General features: G+C 46.4%; 1 protein-coding gene across 2 annotated transcripts in view; it reads right to left on the bottom strand.

Annotated features, from left to right (window-relative positions):
- Positions 1 to 8086, bottom strand: part of slco2b1 (solute carrier organic anion transporter family, member 2B1) — a 95655-nt gene extending 87569 nt beyond the window's left edge. The window contains exon 1 of one of the 2 annotated variants that reach the window (XM_078222656.1): positions 8019 to 8086. The gene's annotated coding sequence lies outside the window, so the exon portion shown is untranslated. The remainder of the gene's footprint in view (positions 1 to 8018) is intronic. The other variant, XM_078222655.1, reaches the window with a different exon arrangement.
- Between the last annotated feature and the right edge of the window lie 13255 nt (positions 8087 to 21341).

The raw sequence follows: 21341 nt of genomic DNA, 5'->3' as shown, positions 1-21341 counted from the left end.
GGTGAAGTCTCATGGAAGATAGTAGGGGCGGCATTTTAGCGTCAGGTATTCTAGGTCCGGGGAGCAAAAACTCACCAGTGTTGCTACATCTTAGTACCACGAGGTGTTGATTAGGAAGCAGACCCCACCTCTCCTAGCCTTGCTTGAGGCCGCTGTACGGTCCATTCAATGGATTGAGAAGCCCTATGGGTGTAGGGCACTGTTCAGTGAAGCCGGAGTGAGCCACGTCTCCATGTAACAGAGTGCACAGCACTCCCTCAGTTCTCTTTTAAAAGTGAGTCTGCCTTTAAGTTTGTCTAGCTTGTTTTCTAGGGATTGGACACTTGCCAGGAGTAAGCCAGGGAGAGGGGGCCTTGGGACCACGTTGTTTCACTCACACCTGCAGGCCTGCACGTTTCCTGCGCTTCCAGGAGTGCCTGCTTCTTTTCAGGCCTAGAAGACGGTGAGAGCAGTATGAGGTATTAAGGGTATAGGTGCGTCCAATGAGGTTTTTCACTTTGGTCAGTGTGTGGGTCATGGGAGAGAGAGAGGGAGAGAAAGAGAGAGAGTGTGAGAGAGACAGAGTGTGTGAGACAGAAAGAGTGACACAGAGAGAGAAAAGGAGTGAGAGTGTGTGTGTGTGTGAGAGAGAGAGAGAAAGGTAGAGAGAGGCTAAAGGGAGAATATTCTTAAACTGAAGACATTACCACCAATGGTGGAAAAATGGGGCTGAACAGGAGGCCATAATTGGAGCATCGCAGAGATCTCAGTGGGATTATGGGGCTGGGGGAGGTTACAGAGCAGTGAGTGAGGTGAGGCTGTGGAGGGACTTGAAAACAAGGATGAGAGTTATAACACAAACCTGGACTTGGTTTAAGGTAGCTTGTTGCACATGGTCTACAGAGAAATTGAGCAGTGGTTAGCACTGCTGCTTCACAGCTCCAGGGTCCCGGGTTCGATTCCCGGCTCGGATCACTGTCTGTGTGGAGTTTGCACATTCTCCTCGTGTCTGCGTGGGTTTCCTCTGGGTGCTCCGGTTTCCTCCCACAGTCCAAAGATGTGCGGTTAGGTTGATTGGCCAGGTTAAAAATTGCCCCTTAGAGTCCTGAGATGTGTAGGTTAGAGGGATTAGTGGGTAAAATGTGTGGGGGTAGGGCCTGGGTGGGATTGTGGTCGGTGCAGACCCGATGGGCCGAATGGCCTCCTTCTGCACTGTAGGGTTTCTATGAGTTCCAATTCCCCTTTTTTGCTCTGTTTTCTGCAACATCTTTCACTTCCTTATACTTTTTCACTGTTTTCATTCTTAGAATAATACTTTTTGGAAGCAACAAGGAAGCCGGGTACATTAGATCTGGTAATGTGTAATGAGACAGGTTTAATTAATGACCCAATAAAGGATCCTCGAGGCAAGAGGGATCCTACCATGACAGAAATTCACATTCAGGCTGAGGGTGAGAAATGTGGGTCTAAAACTAGTGTCTTAAACTTAAATTACAAGGGTATGAAGACACAGTTGGCTAAGATGGAATAGGAAAACAGGTTAAAAGGGTAAGACAGAGGAGAAGAAGTGCAGATATTTAAGGAGATATCTCCCAACTCTCCCAAAGATGCATTCCATTGAAAATGATAGACTCTACAAGAAGGATACAATGTCCATGGCTAAGGAAGTTAAGGAAGGTATTAAATTGAAAGAAAAGGTTAACAATGGTTCATCATTTAGTGTTAAAGTTTTAAGTTTATTTATTAGTGTCACAAGTAGGCTTACATTAACAATGCAAAGAAGTTACTGTGAAAATCCCCCAGTCGCCACACTCCGGCGCCTGCTCGGGTACACTGGTGGAGAATTTAGCACGGCCAATGCACCTAACCAGCACGTCTTTCAGACTGTGGGAGGAAACCGGAGCACCCGGAGGAAACCCACGCAGACACGGGGAGAATGTGCAGACTCTGCACAGACAGTGACCCAAGCCGAGAATCGAACTCAGATCCTGGTGCCGTGAGGCAGCAGTGCTAACCACTGTGCTACCATGCTGCCCTGTAGGTCAGACAATTGGGAAATATTTGGAAACTATCAAAGGGTGACTGAAGAAACTGAGAGACCATTAGCAAGAAATATAGAAAATAACTGCAGACGCTTCTACAGACTTATAAAATGAAAAAGAGTAGTTATCATAAGTGCTGGCCCCTTAGGAGAGATTGAAGAATTGATAGAAGATGCAAAACACGAGCCTGGAATATTGGAAAACCAAGAGGCAAAAGGGAGGAAGGAACTTTCAACAATCACAATCCGACAGAAAGATTATTGGGAAAACTAATTGGACAAAAGGCTGACAACCCCCCCCCAGGGACATGATGGCCTGTGTCCTCGGGCCTTGAAACAAGTGGCTGAGGAGACAGCAGATGCATTTGTGGTAATCTTCCAAAACACCTTAGATTCCAGAACAATCCCAGCTACAATTGGGAAATATTTGGAAACTATCAAAGGGTGACTGAAGAAACTGAGAGACAGATTTCCAACACTTTGTCAGTACTGCCCTGGGGGTTTTAGCCTTGAGTCAGACTTGAACTCGCAATCTTTAGACCTAGCAGCACCAGCGTCACCCATTGAGTCACATAGGGTCCTGACCCAGATAGGGATGACAGACTGCCTTACCCAAAGGAACACCGTGCAAATGTCACAGCTCTATTCAGGAAAGGAGGGAGACAGAAAAAAGGAAAATATAGGCCAGTTAGTCTAATACCAGTCACTGGGAAAATTCTAAAATCCATTATTAAAGAGGTAGTAGCAGGATATTTAGACAATCATAATAGAATCGGGCAGAGTCAACATCGTTCTGTGAAAGGGAAATCCTGTCTGACAAATTGATTAGAGTTCTTTGAGGATGTAACAAGCAGGGTGGATAAAGGGGAACCTGTAGATGTGGTGTATTTAGATTTCCAAAAGGCATTTGATCAGGTTCCACATAATAAGTTACTGCACAAGGTAAGAGCTCATGTTGTTGGTGATGATCCATTAGCATGGGTGGAACGGTGGCACCGTGATTAGTACTGCTGCCTCACAGCACCAGGGACCCGGGTTCAATTACTGCCTTGGGTGACTGCACATTCTCCCTGTGTCTGCATGGGTTTCCTCCAGGTGCTCCGGTCTCCTCCCACAGTCCAAAGATGCGCGGGTTAGGTTGATTGGCTGTGCTAAATTGCCCCTCAGTGTCAGGGGGACTAGCAGGTAAATACGTGGGGTTACAGGGATAGGGTCTGGGTGGGATTGTGGTCGGTTCAGGCTCAATGGGCGAAATAGTCTCCTTCTGCACTGTAGGGAATCTACGGATGTAGGATTGGCGAACTGACAAGAAACAGAATCAAGATAAATAGGCCATTTTTAACTTGGCAAACATGTCACTAGTGGAGTGCCAAAGGAATCAGTGCTGGGGCCTTAACTATTTACAATCTATATTAACGATGAAGGGACTGACTGTATTGTAGCCAAATTTGTTCATGATACAAAAATAAAAAGGAAAGCAAGTTGTGAGGAGGATACCAAGCGTCTGCAAAGGGTCAAAAAAGTGTCAATCTCCTTTTGATTGTAGATATCCTTCTATTGGTCAGACTTCCTTCAAGATTCTTCCAATGATGAGTCAGATCCCCTTTCAATCATCCCATTCTGAGCACAGAGCAGATGTTGTTCGGAGCGTGAGTCACGTTTGGCTGCCTTTCTCCTTCAATGATCACAGTTCCCTCGGCTGTAGCACTCCTTCCATTGACCAATCAGCTTCTCTCTTTGTCTGCTGCCACATGGTTCCTGGAACAGGTTTTTTTACATCTTTCCTATATACATTCCAGTGGTGGACAATGGCGAAGGTCTCACAGGCTTATCAATGTTAGCCTGAGATCAAGTTAAAGCCACATGACACTGTCTATCTTAGAGTTAAATGCCATCATCTAAAGACCGCAGTTGATTCGCTGGGTAGATCAAATCAAACTAATTGGCAATTTTTAAAAAATTAATTTTATGGGACATGAACGACAGTGGACCACCATTTATTCCTCATCCCTAACTGCTGTTCCATCCACAGTGGCACAGTGGTTAGCATTGCTGCTTCACAGCGCCAGGGACCCAGTTTCGATTCCCGGCTTGGGTCACTGTCTGTGTGGAGTTTGCACATTCTCCCTGTGTGGGTTTCCTCCGGGTGCTCCAGTTTCCTCCCACAGTCCAAAGATGTGCGGGTTAGGTGGATTGGCCCTGGGGGTTTCAGCCTTGAGTCAGACTTGAATTCACAATCTTTAGACCTAGCAGCACCAGTGTCACCCATTGAGTCACATAGGGTCTAGACCCAGATAGGGATGACAGACTGCCTTACCTAAAGGAAGACTGGTGAACCAGTTTTGTTTTAACAACAATCAAACTGTTCTTTGATCACCTTTACTCCCAAGTTTATTCCCAACTTGTTTTCAACTGAATTGATATTATCCAAATGTCCTGGTGGGAATTGAAATCAGGATGGGATGGCACAGTGGTTAGCACTGCTGCCTCATAGCGCCAGGGACCTGGATTCGATTCCCGGCTTGAGTCACTGTCTGTGTGAAGTTTGCACGTTCTCCCCATGTGGGTTTCCTCTGGGTGCTCCGGTTTCCTCCCACACTCCAAAGATGTGCAGGTTAGGTGGATTGGCCATGCTAAATTGCCCCTTAGTATCAGGGGGACTAACTAGGGTAAGTGCATGGGGTTATGGGGATAGGGCTTGGGTGGGATTGTGGTTGGTGCAGACTCGATGAACCGAATGGCCTCCTTCTGCACTGTAGGGATTCTATGATTCTATGATGTTGAGAACAGCTGCTGGGTTTGCATTCAGCTGTGAGAAGAATCGCCGATCTGATTTGAGATGTTGATTCAAATGATGGACAGATTACATTTCATAGATCCACAGATATATCAACTGCAAAAAAAATCATCCACATGCTGGCTCACTATCATTTTAACATTAAACAGTCCATAATTCCTTGAACACAGCGAGTGGTGAGGGATCTGGAATTCACCGCCCGAGACTGTGGTGGAGACAGATTCAATTGTAGCATTCAAAGGGGAATTGAGAGTTATTTGAAGATTGCAGGGCTACTGGGAGACAGTGGAGAATGGGACTCCCTGAACATGAACATGATAGAATCGTAGAATCCCTACAGTACAGAACGAGGCCATTCGGCCCATCGAACCTGTACCGACCACAATTCCACCCAGGCCCTATTCCCGTAATCCCATACATTTACCCTGCTAATCCCCCTGACACTCGGTTCAATTTAGCATGGCCAATCAATCTAACCCATCTTTGGAGTGTGGGAGGAAACCGGAGCACCCGGAGGAAACCCTCGCAGACACGGGGAGAACATGCAAACTCCACACAGACAGTGACCCAAGTCTGGAATCGAACCCAGGTCCCTGGCACTCTGAGGCAGCAGTGCTAACCACTGTGCCACCCTGATGGGTTGACTGTTCTCTTTCTGTACTATAACCATTCCACAATCCTATGAATTCTGGTACTGTATCGCCCCCATGAGTGTTCTCCAGCCAATGAAGTACTTATTGAAGTGTATATGTAAGAAATGTGATAGCCAATGCAATGGCAGTGAGTTCCCACACAAACCGCAATGAGACAACTAATGGAGAGTCTGGCTTTTAGTGATGTTGGAAACATAGACACTGAGAAAATGTACAGCACAGAAGCAGGCAGCCATTCAGCCCATCGTGTGTGTGCTGCCCGAAACAAGCCATTCAGCCTAATCCCACTTCCCAGCTCCATAGGTTGTGGCACCTCAACTGCATATCCAATAACTTTTTAAAAACTCATTAACAGTTTCTGTCTCCACCACCCTTTCATAAGACCAGAAAGCATAGGAGCAGAAATAGGCCATTCGGTCCATCGAGTCTGCTCTGCCATTCAATGAGATCATGAGTGAACTGATATAATAATCCTCAACTCCACTTTCCCGTCTCACCCCCGTAACCCTTGATTCCTTTACTGATTAACAATCAGCCTTGAACAGCCCCGACCGCTCTCTATGCTAAAGAATTCCACAGATTCACTACCCATTGAGAGAAGTGCTGCACTGTCAGAGGTGCCGTTTTTCAGGTGGGATATGAAACCCTGGCGACATTTGGCTGCTCTGATAAATGTAAAATATTCCACTGCCATTATTTTGGAGAAGAACAGGAAGTGGAACTCCTTCCTGGTGCCCTGGCTAATATTCACCTCTGGTGGGTTCATAGAATCCCTAGTGCACAAGGAGGCCATTCAGGCCATCGAGCCTGCACTGACAACGATACCACCCAGGTCCTATCCCCATAACCCCACGTATTTACTCTGCTAGTCCCCCTGACACTAAGGGGCAATTTAGCATCGCCAGTCAACCTAACCTGCACATCTTTGGACTGTGGGAGGAAACCGATGCAACAGCGACAACATTCCGCAAGCACCCATTTGGTTTAGAACCTCTGGCAGTCATTAAGTGTGGCTTTATGAACTGGTGCGAGGACAATAATCTCTCACTCGATGTCAATAAAACGAAGGAGATTGTCATCGGCTTCAGGAAGCGTAGTGGAGGACATGCCCCTGTCTACATCAACAGTGATGAAGTGGAAATGGTCGAGAGCTTCAAGTTTCAAGGTGCCCAGATCACCAACAGCCTGTCCTTTTCCCTCCACACCAATGCTATGGTTAAGAAAGCCCACCAATGCCTCTACTTTCTCCAAAGAAATTTGGCATGTCCGCTACAACTCACACCAACTTTTACAGATACACCATAGAAAGCATCCTTTCTGGATGTATCAGAGCTTGGTATGGCTCCTGCTCTAACCAAGACCACAAGAAACTACAAAGGGTTGTTAACGTAGCCCAATCCATCACTCAAACCAGCCTCCCATGGATCGAGTCTGTCTACACTTCCTACTGCCTCGGCAAAGCAGCCAGCATAATCAAGGACCCACGCACCCCGGACATTCTCTCTTCCACCTTCTTCCGTTGGGAAAAAGATACAAAAGTCTGAGGTCACGTACCAACCGACTCAAGAACAGCTTCTTCCCTGCTGCTGTCAGACTTTTGAATGGACCTACCTTGCATTAAGTTGATCTTTCTCTGCACCCTAGCGATGATGGTAACACTACATTCTGCACCCCTCTCCTTGTCTTCTCCCCTATGTACTCTATGAACGGTATGCTTTGTCTGTATAGCGTGCAAGAAACAATACTTTTCACCTTATTCCAATACATGTGACAATAATAAATCGAATGATAATGAAAGGAAGAATTGTCCTCTCCCTTACAGGAAACCCTTGTGTCGACTTTGAAGCATCTTTTAGTGAATGGGGGGGGGGGGGGGTCACAGATTGGGATCGGAAACCTTCACAAAAGCCCCAGAAACAATATTTGACGGCGGGTGGGGGAGGGGGACTTTTTAAAAGGAAAGCATATTTGCCTCCAAAGTTGTTTGGAAACGGGTTTGGCAACTTATTGGCCGCGACGCTTCCTGCATAAGTAGTGCTGCTAGAATAAGATCATCTGTTAAAACCACACAGGGGAAAAACTTCCCTAACTTTTGCAAGTTCTTTTTTAAGACTTATTATTTGCTTGTTATTTAAGTAAATGTCAAACTGCAGAAAGGCAGCCGCCAGATTCAGAAGCAGGAATTTGACAGAATCTTGTCGTATTATTTAAGCTTGTTGGGGGATCTGTTGTTAAATTTAAGAGAGCAAATTGTCTCAGGGTAGAATTAAAGAGACACGTTGTCTGTCTTGAGAGAGTTGTTGGATTTTAGACAGTGCGTCAACCCGTAACTCACTTCACTCCTCAGAACAGATCAAAGTCCACCTTCTAAAGGAAAGCGGAAGAGTTGGATATTGAAATGTAGGATTCAGATCGGAGTGCTTTCTTTCTCTCACACACACACCTCTCTCTCTCTCTCCTTTCCTTAGACTTTGGAAAGAAAGTTCGAAAGTTTCTCACCAGGAGCCCAGCCCAAGTTCCACAAATTCTAGTAAAAGTTTTTACTCACGGTTCCCAGTCGGCTTTACCCTGAACCTTGCGGAGTTATGGCCAGGCTGGAGGAACTGCGGGTTTGTTTGTAAATTCCCAGGAGGAGGGTCAGGGGTGTGTGAAAGAAACTCTGTCCATTCAGAGAACAAGAGGCAAGGAAGGGAAAAAATCACAAGGAATGTGAAAATTGATTTCGGGATATTATTGTCAAAACACTTAAACAGATGTTTGGTACTGTGATAATACGGTAAGAAGTCTCACAACACCAGGTTAAAGTCCGACAGGTTTATTTGGTAGCAAATACCATAAGCTTTCGGAGCGCTGCTCCTTCGTCAGATGGAGTGGCACATTTCCACTCCATCTGACGAAGGAGCAGCACTCTGAAAGCTTATGGTATTTGCTACCAAATAAACCTGTTGTACTTTAACCTGGTGTTGTGAGACTTCTTACTGTGTTCACCCCAGTCCAACGCCGGCATCTCCACATCATGACTGTGATAATAGCCAGGTTAACAATTTAAAATACAAGAACCCATTACTGTCTACTTACAGGGACATTGCTAACACTTCAGTCACTGGACAATGTGCTCACTCATTTTGGTCATCTCAAACAGAAATGGCATGTCTACTGAGCTGTTGCGGTGAGGGAATGGTCAGTGCTTCACTCAAATGCCAGGCAATGATCAGCAAGAGAAAGTCTTGGCTATGGCACGGTGGCACAATGGTTAGCACTGCTACCTCACAGCGCCAGGTACCCAGGTTCAATTCCCAGCTTGGGTAATTGGTGAAGTTTGCACATTCTCCCCGTGTCTGCGTGGGTTTCCTCCGGGTGCTCTGGTTTCCTCCCACATTCTGAAAGATGTGCTGGTTAGGGTGCATTGACCCGAACAGGCGCTGGACTGTGGCGACTAGGGGAATTTCACAGTAACTTCATTGCAGTGTTAATGTAAGCCTTACTTGTGACAAATAAATAAACGTTAAACTTTTAGCCATCACCCTGGGTATAAAACCATAAGATATAGGAGCAGAATTAGGCCATTCGGCCCATCGAGTCTGCTCCACCATTCAATCATAAAGTTTATTTATTAGTCACAAGTAGGCTTACATTAGCACTGCAATGAAGTTACTGTGAAATTCCCCTAGTCGCCACACTCCAGTGCCTGTTCAGGTACACCAAGGGAGATCTTAGCATGGCCAATGCACCTAACCAGCACATCTGGTTAATGGTAGGGCATTGGGGAGAGTTACAGAACAAAGAGATCGAAGGGTACATGTTCATAGCTCCTTGAAAGTGGAGTCACAGGTGGACAGAGTGGTGAAGAAGGCATTCGGCATGCTTGGTTTCATCGGTCAGAACATTGAATACAGGAGTTGGGACGTCTTGTTGAAGTTGTACAAGACATTGGTAAGGCCACACTTGGAATACTGCATACAGTTCTGGTCACCCTATTATAGAAAAGATATTATTAAACGAGAAAGAGTGCAGAAAAGATTTACGAGGATGCTACCGGGACTTGATGGTTTGAGTTATAAGAGGAGGTTGGATAGACTGGGTTTATAAGGAGAAATATTTACAGATGCACCATAGAAAACATTATTTCTGGCTGTATAACAGCGTCGTATGGCTCCTGCTCTGCCCAAGACTGCAAGGAACTACAAAAGGTCGTGAATGAAGCCCAGTCCATCACTCAAACCAGCCTCCCATCCGTTGACTCTGGACCGTAGAAGGCTGAGGGGTGACCTTATAGAGATCTATAAAATAATGAGGGGCATAGATCAGCTGGATAGTCAATATCTTTTCCCAAAGGTAGGGGAGTCTAAAACCAAAGGGCATAGTTTAAGGTGAGAGGGGAGAGATACAAAAGTGTCCAGAGGGGCAATTTTTTCACACAGAGGGTGGTGAGTGTCTGGAACAAGCTGCCAGAGATAGTAGTTGAGCAGGTACAATTTTGTATTTTAAAAAGCATTTAGACAGTTACATGAGTAAGATGGGTATAGAGGGATATGGGCCAAATGCAGGCAATTGGGATAAGCTTAGGGGTTTAAAAAAAAGGGTGGCATGGACAAGTTGGTTGAAGGGCCTGTTTCCATGCTGTAGACCTCTATGACTCTATAATGTGGGAGGAAACCAGAGCATCCAGAGAAAACCCACGCAGACATGGGGAGAATGTGCAAACTTCACACAGACAGTGCCCCAAGCTGGGAATCGAACCCAGGTCCCTGGCGCTGTGAGGCAGCAGTTCTAACCACTGTGCCACCGTGCCGCCCCACTCATAGCTGATATGATTCTCATCCTCATTCTCCTGCCTTCTCCCCATAACCCTTGATCCTGGAACCGCATTACCATCACTTAATCCCCCTGCCCTCAATGTCCTAGAAACTGAACTGCACCCGTAAATAATCACAGTGGCTCCAAAGACAGGGCAGAGGCATGGGCCAGAATTCTCTGGCCGCTCACGCCTCGCTGCCTCTGCAAGAGTGGACGGAGAATTTGGCGCTCAGCAGGAGAATCCTGCATCGAATAAGTCATCATCTACAAGGCAGGACTTTTTTCTTTGGAGTGTAAGAGGCTGAGGGATGATCTTATAAAGGTGTATAAGAGGCATGGATAGGGTGAATGCATTCAGTCTTTTTCCCTGGGTTGGGGAATCAAGAACTAGAGGGCATAGGTTTAAGTTAATTTTTACAGATGCACCATAGAAAGCATTCTTTCTGGTTGTATCACAGCTTGGTATGGCTCCTGCTCTGCCCAAGACCGCAAGTAACTACAAAAGGTCGTGAATGAAGCCCAATCCATCACGCAAACCAGCCTCCCATCCATTGACTCTGTCTACACTTCCCGCTGCCTCGGGGAAAAGCAGCCAGCATAATTAAGGGCCCCACGCACCCCAGACATTCTCTCTTCCACCTTCTTCCGTTGGGAAAAAGATACAAAAGGCTGAGGTCACGTACCAACCGACTCAAGAACAGCTTCTTCCCTGCTGCTGTCAGAATTTTGAATGGACCTACCTTGCATTAAGTTGATCTTTCTCTGCACCCGAGCTACGACTGTAACACTACATTCTGCACTCTCTCGTTTTCTTCTGTATGAACGGTATGCTTTGTCTGTATAGCTCGCAAGAAACAATACTTTTCACTGTATGCGAAAAGAAGTGGCAATAATAAATCAAATCAAATTAGTAAGAGGGGAAAGAATTAATGGGAACCTGAGGAGCAACCTTTTTCCACAGAGGGTGGTACGTGTGTGGAATGAGCTGCCGGAGGAAGTGGGTGAGGCAGGGACATTGATCGCATTTAAAAGGCATTTGGACAGATACATGGATAGGAAAGGTTTAGAGGGATATGGGCCAAATGCAGGCAAATGGGGTTAGCTTTAGATGGGCTTTTTGATCAGCATGGACCAGTTTGGGCCGAAGTGCCTGTCTCCGTGCCGTCGATTCTATGATTCTAAGGTAGAAGTCAGCACCATGATGGAATATTCTCCGCTTGCTAGGGTGAGTGAGGACAATGCTGTTGATGGATTTCCATAAGGCAGTTGACACAGAGCCACACGACAGACTTGAGAGCAAAATTCTAATTCGTGGAATAAAAAGGGAAATGACGCCCTTGGCTGAGAGATTTACAGAGTAATAGGAAACAGAGAGCAGATGTTTTTCAGATGGGCGGAAGGTTTGCAGTGGAGTTCTCCAGGGTTCAGTGTTGGGAACCTTGCCCTTCCAGATATACATTAGTAATTCAGGCTGTGGTGTGCAGGGGATCATTTCAAAATTTGCAGATGATCTGAAGATTGGACATGCTGTCAACTATGATGAGAATAGCCTTGAACTTCAAAAGGTCACCAACATATTGGTGGAAAGGGCGAACAACTGGCAGATGAAGTTCAATGCAGAGAATGGGGCGGCACGGTGGCACAGTGGTTAGCACTGCTGCCTCACAGCGCCAGAGACCCGGATTCGATTTCCAACTTGGGTCACAGTCTGTGTGGAGTTTGCACATTCTCCCCGTGTTTGTGTGGGTTTCCTTCGAGTGCTCCCGTTTCCTCCCACAGTCCAAAGATGTGCAGGTTAGGCTGGTTGGACATGCTAAATTAATCCTTAGTGTCCCAGGGTGTGATAGGATAGAAGGATTAGCATGGTAACTAAATGAGGATAGGGCCTGTGTGGGATTGTGGTCAGTGCAGACCTGATGGGCTGAATGGGTTTCCTGTAGGGTTTCTATGTCAAGTGTGAGCTGATTCATTTTGGCAGGAAGAATATGGAGAGACAGTGCATAGTAAAGGGAGGTGCAGAGAGAAAACGACCTCGGTGTATATATACAAGTCATTGAAGGTGGCTGGGCATATCAAATGGGGATGAGAAAAAAATCAACCATGATTGAATGGCGGAACAGACTTGATGGGCCAAGTGGACTAATTCTGCTCCCATGTCTTATGGTCTTATGAAAGAATAGTTAATAGAGCATATGAAATAGAAATAGAAATAGAAACCCTACAGTGCAGAAAGAGGCCATTCGGCCCATCGAGTCTGCACCGACAACAATCCCAGGCCTTATCCCCGTATCCCTACATATTTACCTGCTAATCCCTCTAACCCTCATATTTACCCACTAATCCCTCTAATCTACGCATCCCGGGACACTAAGGGGCAATTTAGCTTGGCCAATCAACCTAACCCGCACATCTTTGGACAAAGGATATGGTATCCTTTGTTTTATTAATAGGGGCATGGAGTAAGGAGGCCATGTTGAACTTGTATAAGACACTAAATAAGTCTTATCTGGAATACTGAGTCCAGTTCTGGGCACAGTACTCGAGAAAGGTTGTGAAGGCATTGGGGAGAATACAGACGAAATTCACAGGAATGAAGAACTGTCGCTGTGAGGATAGATTGTGTGTGTGTGGGGAGGGGGGGGGGGGGCGGTCGGGGTGGCAGTTGGGTTTGTTTTCCTTGAAGAAAAGTAGTCTGATAAAAGACTTGACAGAGATATTTAACATTCTGAGGGGTATGGGCAAAGTAATTCATGAACTCAAAGAAGGCACCAAGAACTGAAGGGCACAGATTCAAATAATGGGCACAAGGAGCTGAAGACATGTGAAAAGAATTTTCACCTAAAGGGTGGTTGGAGTCTGGAACAATTTTGTGAGTGTGGTGGAGGCAGGTTTGATCGAGGTATTGGAAAGGGAATTGGATTATCTGAAAAGACCGTGTAAGATCATCAGGATAAGGCAGGGAAGTGTGATAAAGTAGAATGCTCTTTCAGAGAGCCAATGCCAACTCGATGGGCCTCCTTCTGCAATTCTTTGATTCTGAGACCAACGTCAACAACACAAGATGCTCTTGAGTTCTTGAGTTGGAAAGTAACTTTTAAATTATTCTGACACCCATTCTGGAACATGCTGCCAGGGGTGGTGGTGCAAGCAGATATGATAGGGGCATTTAAGGGGCTTTTAGATAAGGACATGAACATGCAAGGAATAGAGGGATATGGACCAAGGTCAGGCAGAAGGGATTAGTTTAATTTAGTGTCAGGTTCGGCACATCACCATGGGCTAAAGGGCCTGTTCCTGTGCTGTACCGTTCTATGTTCCAAGTTCATTATACAATGCAGAAGGAGGCCATTCAGCCCAATGGGAAACTGCTGGCTCCTTCAAATAGAGATATCCATTTTTGTCTTACTCTTTCATGGAATGTGGGCATTACTGGCTGGGCCCAAAATTTATTGCCCATCCCTAATTGTCCCTTGAGAAGGTGGTGGTGAGCTGCCTTCGTGAACCACTGCAGTCCATGTGGTGTAGGTGCACCCACAGTGCTGTTAGGGAGGGAGTTCCAGGAATTTGATCCAGCAACAGAGAAGGAATGGCCGATATATTTCCAATTTGGGACGGTGAGTGACTTGGAGGGGAACTTGCAGGTGATGGCATTCCCATGTATCTGCTGCCCTTGTCCTTCTCAGTGGTAGAGGTCGCAAGTTTCGAAGGTGCTGTAGGAGGAACCTCAGTGAGTTGCTGCTGTGCATCCAGTAGGTGCTATGTCCCAGTCACATCAGATCAGGGAGGTTCATGAGTCACAGGGTCATAGAGTCATAGAGGTTTACAACATGGAAACAGGCCCTTCGGCCCAACTTGTCCATGCCACCCTTTTTTTTTAAAAACCCCGAAGCTAGTCCCAATTGCCCGCATTTGGCCCATATCCCTCTATACCCATCGTATCCATGTAACTATCTAAATGCTTTTTAAAAGACAAAATTGTACCCGCCTCTACTACTACCTCTGGCAGCTTGTTCCAGGCACTCACCACCCTCTGTGTGAAAAAATTGTCCCTCTGGACACTTTTGTATCTCTCCCCTCTCACCTTAAACCTATGCCCTCTAGTTTTAGACTCCCCTACCCTTGGGAAAAGATATTGACTATCTAGCTGATCTATGCCCCTCATTATTTTATAGACCTCTATAAGGTCACCCCTCAACCTCCTACGCTTGAGAAAAAAGTCCCAGTCTATCAAGCCTCTCCTTATAACTCAATCCATCAAGTCCCGGTAGCATCCTAGTAAATCTTTTCTGCACTCTTTCTAGTTTAATAATATCCTTTCTATAATAGGGTGACCAGAATTGCACATAGTATTCCAAGTGTGGCCTTCCCAATGTCTTGTGGAACTTTAACAAGACATTCCAATTCCTGTATTCAATGTTCAATGAAACCAAGCATGCTGAATGCCTTCTTCACCACTCTGTCCACCTGTGACTCCACTTTCAAGGAGTTATGAACATGTACCCATAGATCTCTTTGTTCTGTAACTCTCCCCAACGCCCTACCATTAACTGAGTAAGTCCTGCCCTGGTTCAATCTACCAAAATGCACCACCCCGCATTTGTCTAAATTAAACTCCATCTGCCATTCGTCAGCCCACTGGCCCAATTGATCAAGATCCCGTTGCAATTGGAGATAACTTTCTTCACTGTCCACTATGCCACCAATCTTAGTATCATCTGCAAACTTACTAGCCATGCCTCCTATATTCTCATCCAAATCATTAATATAAATGACAAATAACAGTGGACCCAGCACTGATCCCTGAGGCACACCGCTGGTCACAGGCCTCCAGTTTGAAAAGCAATTCTCTACAACCACCCTCTGGCCAATTTTATATCCATTTAGATACTTCACCCTGGATACAGTGAGATTTAACCTTATGCAACAACCTACCATGCGGTACCTTGTCAAAGGCCTTGCTAAGGTCCATGTAGACAACATCAACTGCACTGCCCTCATCTACCTTCTTGGTTACCCCTTCAAAAAACTCAATCAAATTTGTGAGGCATGATTTTCCACTCACAAAGCCATGCTGACTGTCCCTAATCAGTCCTTGCGTCTCTAAATGCCTGTAGATCCTGTCTCTCAAAATACCTTCCAACAATTTATCCACCACAGATATGAGGCTTACTGGCCTGTAGTGAGGCCAGAATTTAGATGAGCACAGTTATCCCGAAGGATTTTCCAGCTTAAGGTTACAGAAATATAGAGGATTGAGATCATGAAAGAATTTCAAAGTGGGGATAAGAACTTTAGCAATAAATACCAGCAAAGTTCCTGTAACCTAGCTTCACATTCCAGCTCTTTAAGACCCAATGTTATTCAGTTGAATTTCCAGTGTTACCTTTCCAATGTCCAATAATCCTGTCCAATTTGATGCCCAATATGATGGTTGTTCTTCAAGCCTCACTTCTCCCATCATTCCCATACTGCTCTGGGTTATATGACTTATCACTTCTTGACATTCAATGGCATTACCATCGCTGAATCCCCCACTATCAACATTCTGGGAGTTACCATTGACCAGAAACTGAACTGGACCCAGCCATATAAATACTGTGGCTACCAGAGAAGGTCAGAGGCTAGGAATACTGCGGCGAGTAACTCACCTCCTGACTCCCCAAAACCTGTCTACCATCTACAAGGCACAAGTCAGGAGTGTGATGGAATACTCCCCACTTGCCTGGATGGGTGCAGCTCCAACAACACTCAAGAAGCTCCACACCATCCAGGATAAAGCAGCCCGCTTGATTGGCACTCCATCCACCACCTTCAACATCCATTCCCTTCACCACTGGCACACGGTGGCAGCCGTGTGTACCATCTACAAAATGCACTGCAGCAACTCACCAAGGCCCCTTAAAAAACACCTTCCATGCCAGCAACATCAACACCTAAAAGGTCAAGGGCAACAGATACATGGGAACACCACCACCTTCAAGATCCCCTCCAAGTCACACACCATCCTGATTTGGAAATGTATCGCCGTTCTTTCACTGTCATTGGGTCAAAATCCTGGAACTCCCGCCCTAACAGCACTGTGGATGTAACTTCTTTTATATTCATTCATGGGATCGCAGGCCAGACCAGCATTTATTGCCCATCCCTAATTGCCCCTTGAGAGGGTGGCGGTGAGCTGCCTTCTGGAACTGCTGCAGTCCATGTGATGTCGATAAACCCTGAAGAACTCCTGCAGTGAATATCACTGCGATTGAGATGATTGACCTCCAAACCACCACAACTGTCTTCCTTTGCCAGAAATGACCCCAACCAGCAGAGGGTTTTCCCCCCGATTCCCATTTACTTTGTTAAGGCTCCTTGATGCCACACTCGGTGAAATGCTGCCTTGGTGTCAAGGGTAGTTACTCTCCCCTCAGCTCTTGAATTCAGCTCTTTTGTCCATGTTTGAACCAAGACTGTAATAAGATTAGGAGCTGAGTGATCCTGGTGAAGCCCAAACTGAGTGCCAGTGAGCAGGTTATTGCTGAACAGGTGCCGCTTGATAGCACTGTCGATAACCCCTTCCGTCACTTTACCGATGATCGAGAGTAGACTGATTGGCCTGGTTGGATTTGTTTTGATTTTCGTGGACAGGAAGGGTAGAATTTTCCGTCCGTGGGATTTTCCACTCCCGCTGAAGTCAATGGAGTTCTGAGTGGCTCGCTGCATTTTCCAGCCCCACTCCCTCCTTGATGGAACCATAAAACGCAGCCCGATAACTGAACAATTTTTCACATTGCTGGAAAATTTGGAAACCTCCACCACGAGAACTGCAGCGGTTTAAGAAGGTGGCAGCTCACCACCACCTTCTCAAGGGGCAATTAAGGATGGGCAATGGAGGCTGGCCTAGCCAGCAACACCCACATCCCGCGAAAGACTATATTTTTTAAAAGCACTATTATAAGCATTAAGACATAGGAGCAGGAGTAGACCATTCGACACATCAGACCTGTTCTGCCATTCAATAACAGCATGCCAATCTTCAGTCTCAACGCCACATTCCCTCCCACTCCCCATACACCTTGAATCTCTTTAGCTTCCGGGAATGCATTGACCTCAGCCTAGAATGTGCCCCCACACCCAAACATCAGTGGATTTCGAGTGGTTTCCTTCCTGCTTTGATCTCAATTCTAGCACTGTCGGTCACTTGTGAACCTACAAAGGGTGGCACTGCTGCCTCACAACGCCAGGGATTCGGGTTCAATTCCGGCCTCGGGTCACTGTCTGTGTGGAGTCTGCACATTCTCCCCACGTCTGAGCGAGTTTCCTCCGGTTTCCTCCCATGGTCCAAAGATGTGTGGGTTAGGTGGACTGGCCATGATAAATTGCCCCTTAGTGTCAGGGGGATTAGCAGGGTGAATATGTGGGGTTATGGGGATAGATGGGATTGTTGTCGGTGCAGATTCAATGGGCCAAATGGCCTCCTTCTGCACTGTGGGATTCTATGGTTCAATGATTCTACATGGGGATTCCTTTCAATTCTCTCTTCTCCACACCATGTGACTAGAATCACAGAAGCGTAGGATGGTTACAGCACAGGAAAGGGTAAAGTTTCAAGTTTATTTATTAGTCCCAAGTAAGGCTTACATTAACACTGCAATGAAGTTACTGTGAAATTCCCCTCGGCCTGCCATATCCATTCTGGCTCTCTGCAAGAGCAACTCACCTGCCTTTTGCCCCAACACCCTCAATCAATGTATTCCAGATCTTAATCATTCGCCACATAAGAATGCTTCCCCTCCTGTTACTTTAGCCTTAAAAAAACAATGGGGCACTCGACTAAACCCCATGTATCGCTTTATAAACTGTTAACTACTAAGAATTTATTACGTTCCATGTTTGGGTCTCAAAATATGATGGTATGTCTCAGAACCTGCACTGACCCTGAACATAGTGCCTGGAAATCCCCCACATAACAGAAGTGGCTGGGCTCAGAGGGTGATAATGACTGCAGTTCATTTATGAGGCATTCCAAGTGCTGAAACCAAGTTGAGATAAGGTCATTGTTGCACAGATGAGAGCCTCTTCTTTAACAAAGTCTTTAGGGAATACGGCAATCTTACAGAGAGAGATGAATAAAATTCCAACAACGGTTGAGTCTATTCCAAGAGCCGATATAAAGCAAAGTTTATTTATTAGTCACAAATAAGGCTTACATTAACACTGCAATGAAGTTACTGAGAAATCACGTGATCTCTCGCCACCGACTGCCTCACCCCATGCCCCCTGCCTTTGGCCAGCCGAGGTTACCCGATGCCAGTCGGCAAACAAATGAACTCTTCGAGACAAAATTGAATGAAGCTTGAGTGTCAGCCAAATGGGCTCGATTCCCATCTCCATTAGCTCTATAACTAACAGACAAATTTGTTTAAAGAAAGTAAAAAACTATTTATTTTAATGCCCCTCTGATTTTTTCCCCAAAAATATACTTTATTCATGAAGTTTGTAAGGTTAAACATAACAGTTCAAATTTGACATGACCTGAACTGCAACACTGGAGCAGTTTCTTTCAATGCAGCACACGCGGGGCCTCATTTCATTTCCATTGCAGGTTATATTTACAGAGCACAGTTAGATTTTGTGTCCCTGGTATACACAGCCTAAGCGGTTTTAGAAGGTTTCCAGCCTTTAACAGGAGGGTCTTACTCAGTGACCTTCCCCCATTGCACCTCCTTTTGATTTGATTTTGATTTGATTTATTATTGTTTCTTGCGCGCTATACAGACAAAGCATACCGTTCATAAAGAAGGAAAGGAGAGAGTGCAGAATGTAGTGTCACAGTCATAGCTAGGGTGTAGAGAAAGATCAACTTAATGCAAGGTAGGTCCATTCAAACGTCTGTCGGCAGCAGGGTGTTCTTGAGTCAGTTGGTACGTGACCTCAGACTTTTGTATCTTTTTCCCGACGGAAGAAGTTGGAAAAGAGAATGTCCGGGACGCCTGGGGTCCTTAATTATGCTGGCTGCTTTGCCGAGGCAGCGGGAAGTGTAGACAGATCAATGAATGGGAGGTTGGTTCGCACGATGGATTGGGCTACATTCACGACCTTGCAAGCTATATTTACAGTGCACAGTTAGATTTTGTGTCAAAGGTCCTCTGGTATGTACAGCCTAAGCGGTTTTAGAAGATTTCCAGCCTTTAACAGGAGGGTCTTACTCAGCGACCTTCCCCCATTGCGCCTCCATTTGTTAGATAACAAAGACACATATGTCAGACTCCTATTTATTGACTGCAGCTCAACCTTCAACACCATTATTCCTACGAAACTCATTCAGTCTGTGGATGGCCCGACTAGAGAGAGGACAAAACTTGACCTCCTCTTGGGAAATAAGGAGGGGCAGGTGACAGAAGTGGTAGTGAGGGATCACTTTGGGACCAGTGACCATAATTCCATTAGTTTCAAGATAGCTATGGAGAATGATCGGTCTGGTCCAAAAGTTAATATTCTAAATTGGGGCAAGGCCAATTTTGATGGTATCAGGCAGGGACTTTAAAAAGTTAATTGGGGGAGTCTGTGCGAAGGCAAAGGGATGTCTGGTAAGTGGGAGGCTTTCAAAAGTGTGTTAACCAGGGTTCAGGATAAGCACATTCCTCTCGACCATTTCCACTTCATCCCCATTGATGTAGACAGGGGCATGTTCTCCTTTCTGCTTCCTGAAGCTGATGACAATCTCCTTCGTTTTGTTGGCATTGAGGGAGAGATTGTTGTCATCACACCAGATTCTCTATTTCATTCCTGTACTCTGTCCCGTCATTGTTCGAGATCCAACCCACTATGGTGGTGTCATCAACAAACTTGAAAATCGAGTTGGAGCGGAATTTGGCCACACAGTCATAGGTGTATAAGGAGTATAGTAAGGGGCTGAGGACGCAGTCTTGTGGGGCACTGGTGTTGAGGATAATCACAGAGGAGGTTAAAGTTAAAGTTTATTTATTCGTCACAAGTATGCTTGCCTCGGAGTGGGAAAAGCCTCAGAGTGCAACCCTGGGAACAGCCCGTACAGCACAGAGTCCCCATCCCTGGGAACAGCCCGTACAGCACAGAGTCCCCGTCCCCAGGAACAGCTCATAGAGCACGGTGTCCCCGTCCCTGGGGACAACCCGTACAGCACAGAGTCCCCGTCCCTGGGAACAGCCCATAGAGCACAGAGTCCCCGTCCCTGGGAACAGCCCATGGAGCACAGAGTCCCCGTCCCTGGGAGCAACCCATAGAGCACAGAGTCCCTGTCCCTGGGAACAGCCCGTAGAGCACAGAGTCCCTGTCCCTGGGAACAGCCCGTAGAGCACAGAGTCCCCGTCCCTGGGAACAGCCTGTAGAGCACAGAGTCCCCGTCCCTGGGAGCAACCCATAGAGCACAGAGTCCCCGTCCCTGGGAGCAACCCATAGAGCACAGAGTCCCCGTCCCTGGGAACAGCCCATAGAGCAGAGTCCCCATCCCTGGGAACAGCCCATAGAGCACAGAGTCCCCGTCCCTGGGAACAGCCCATAGAGCACAGAGTCCCCGTCCCTGGGAGCAACCCGTAGAGCACAGAGTCCCCGTCCCTGGGAACAGCCCGTAGAGCACAGAGTCCCCCTCCCCGGGAACAGCCCGTAGAGCACAGAGTCCCCCTCCCTGGGAACAGCCCATAGAACACAGAGCTGTGTCACAGAACTGCTGGGGATGTAACTCAACAAAAACGGTTGCAGCTCCCTCCAGGCCTTTATCGCAAAGGAACATTCCAGAGAGTTGTGGGCGAATGTCTCTTTCCCACAATGCTGCCTCAAGGGCAAAGTGCGGGGGAGGTGAGACTTCCAAGTGTGCGCAAGGACATGACAGGGAGGGAGGGCCTATCTCATCACCAGCCAAGCTACAACTTGGTGCTTGTTCAATGGTTTCCGTCAATGAGACATTCTACCAAATAATTTTGACAGTTTCCTCAGGGAACCATCCAACAGGATCCACCATCTCCTTTTCCCACAGGGTCTGGAGGAATGGGTAGAATTGACCAAAATAATGGCGAAGTGTTAGGTTTCGATTGAAAATCGGGGTATTTCT

This window comes from Mustelus asterias, chromosome 10 (genome assembly GCF_964213995.1).
Source record: "Mustelus asterias chromosome 10, sMusAst1.hap1.1, whole genome shotgun sequence".
Classification (NCBI taxonomy): Eukaryota; Metazoa; Chordata; class Chondrichthyes; order Carcharhiniformes; family Triakidae; genus Mustelus; species Mustelus asterias.
Note: the sequence above shows the minus strand (reverse complement) of the source record. Positions and strands in the feature narration are given on the sequence as shown.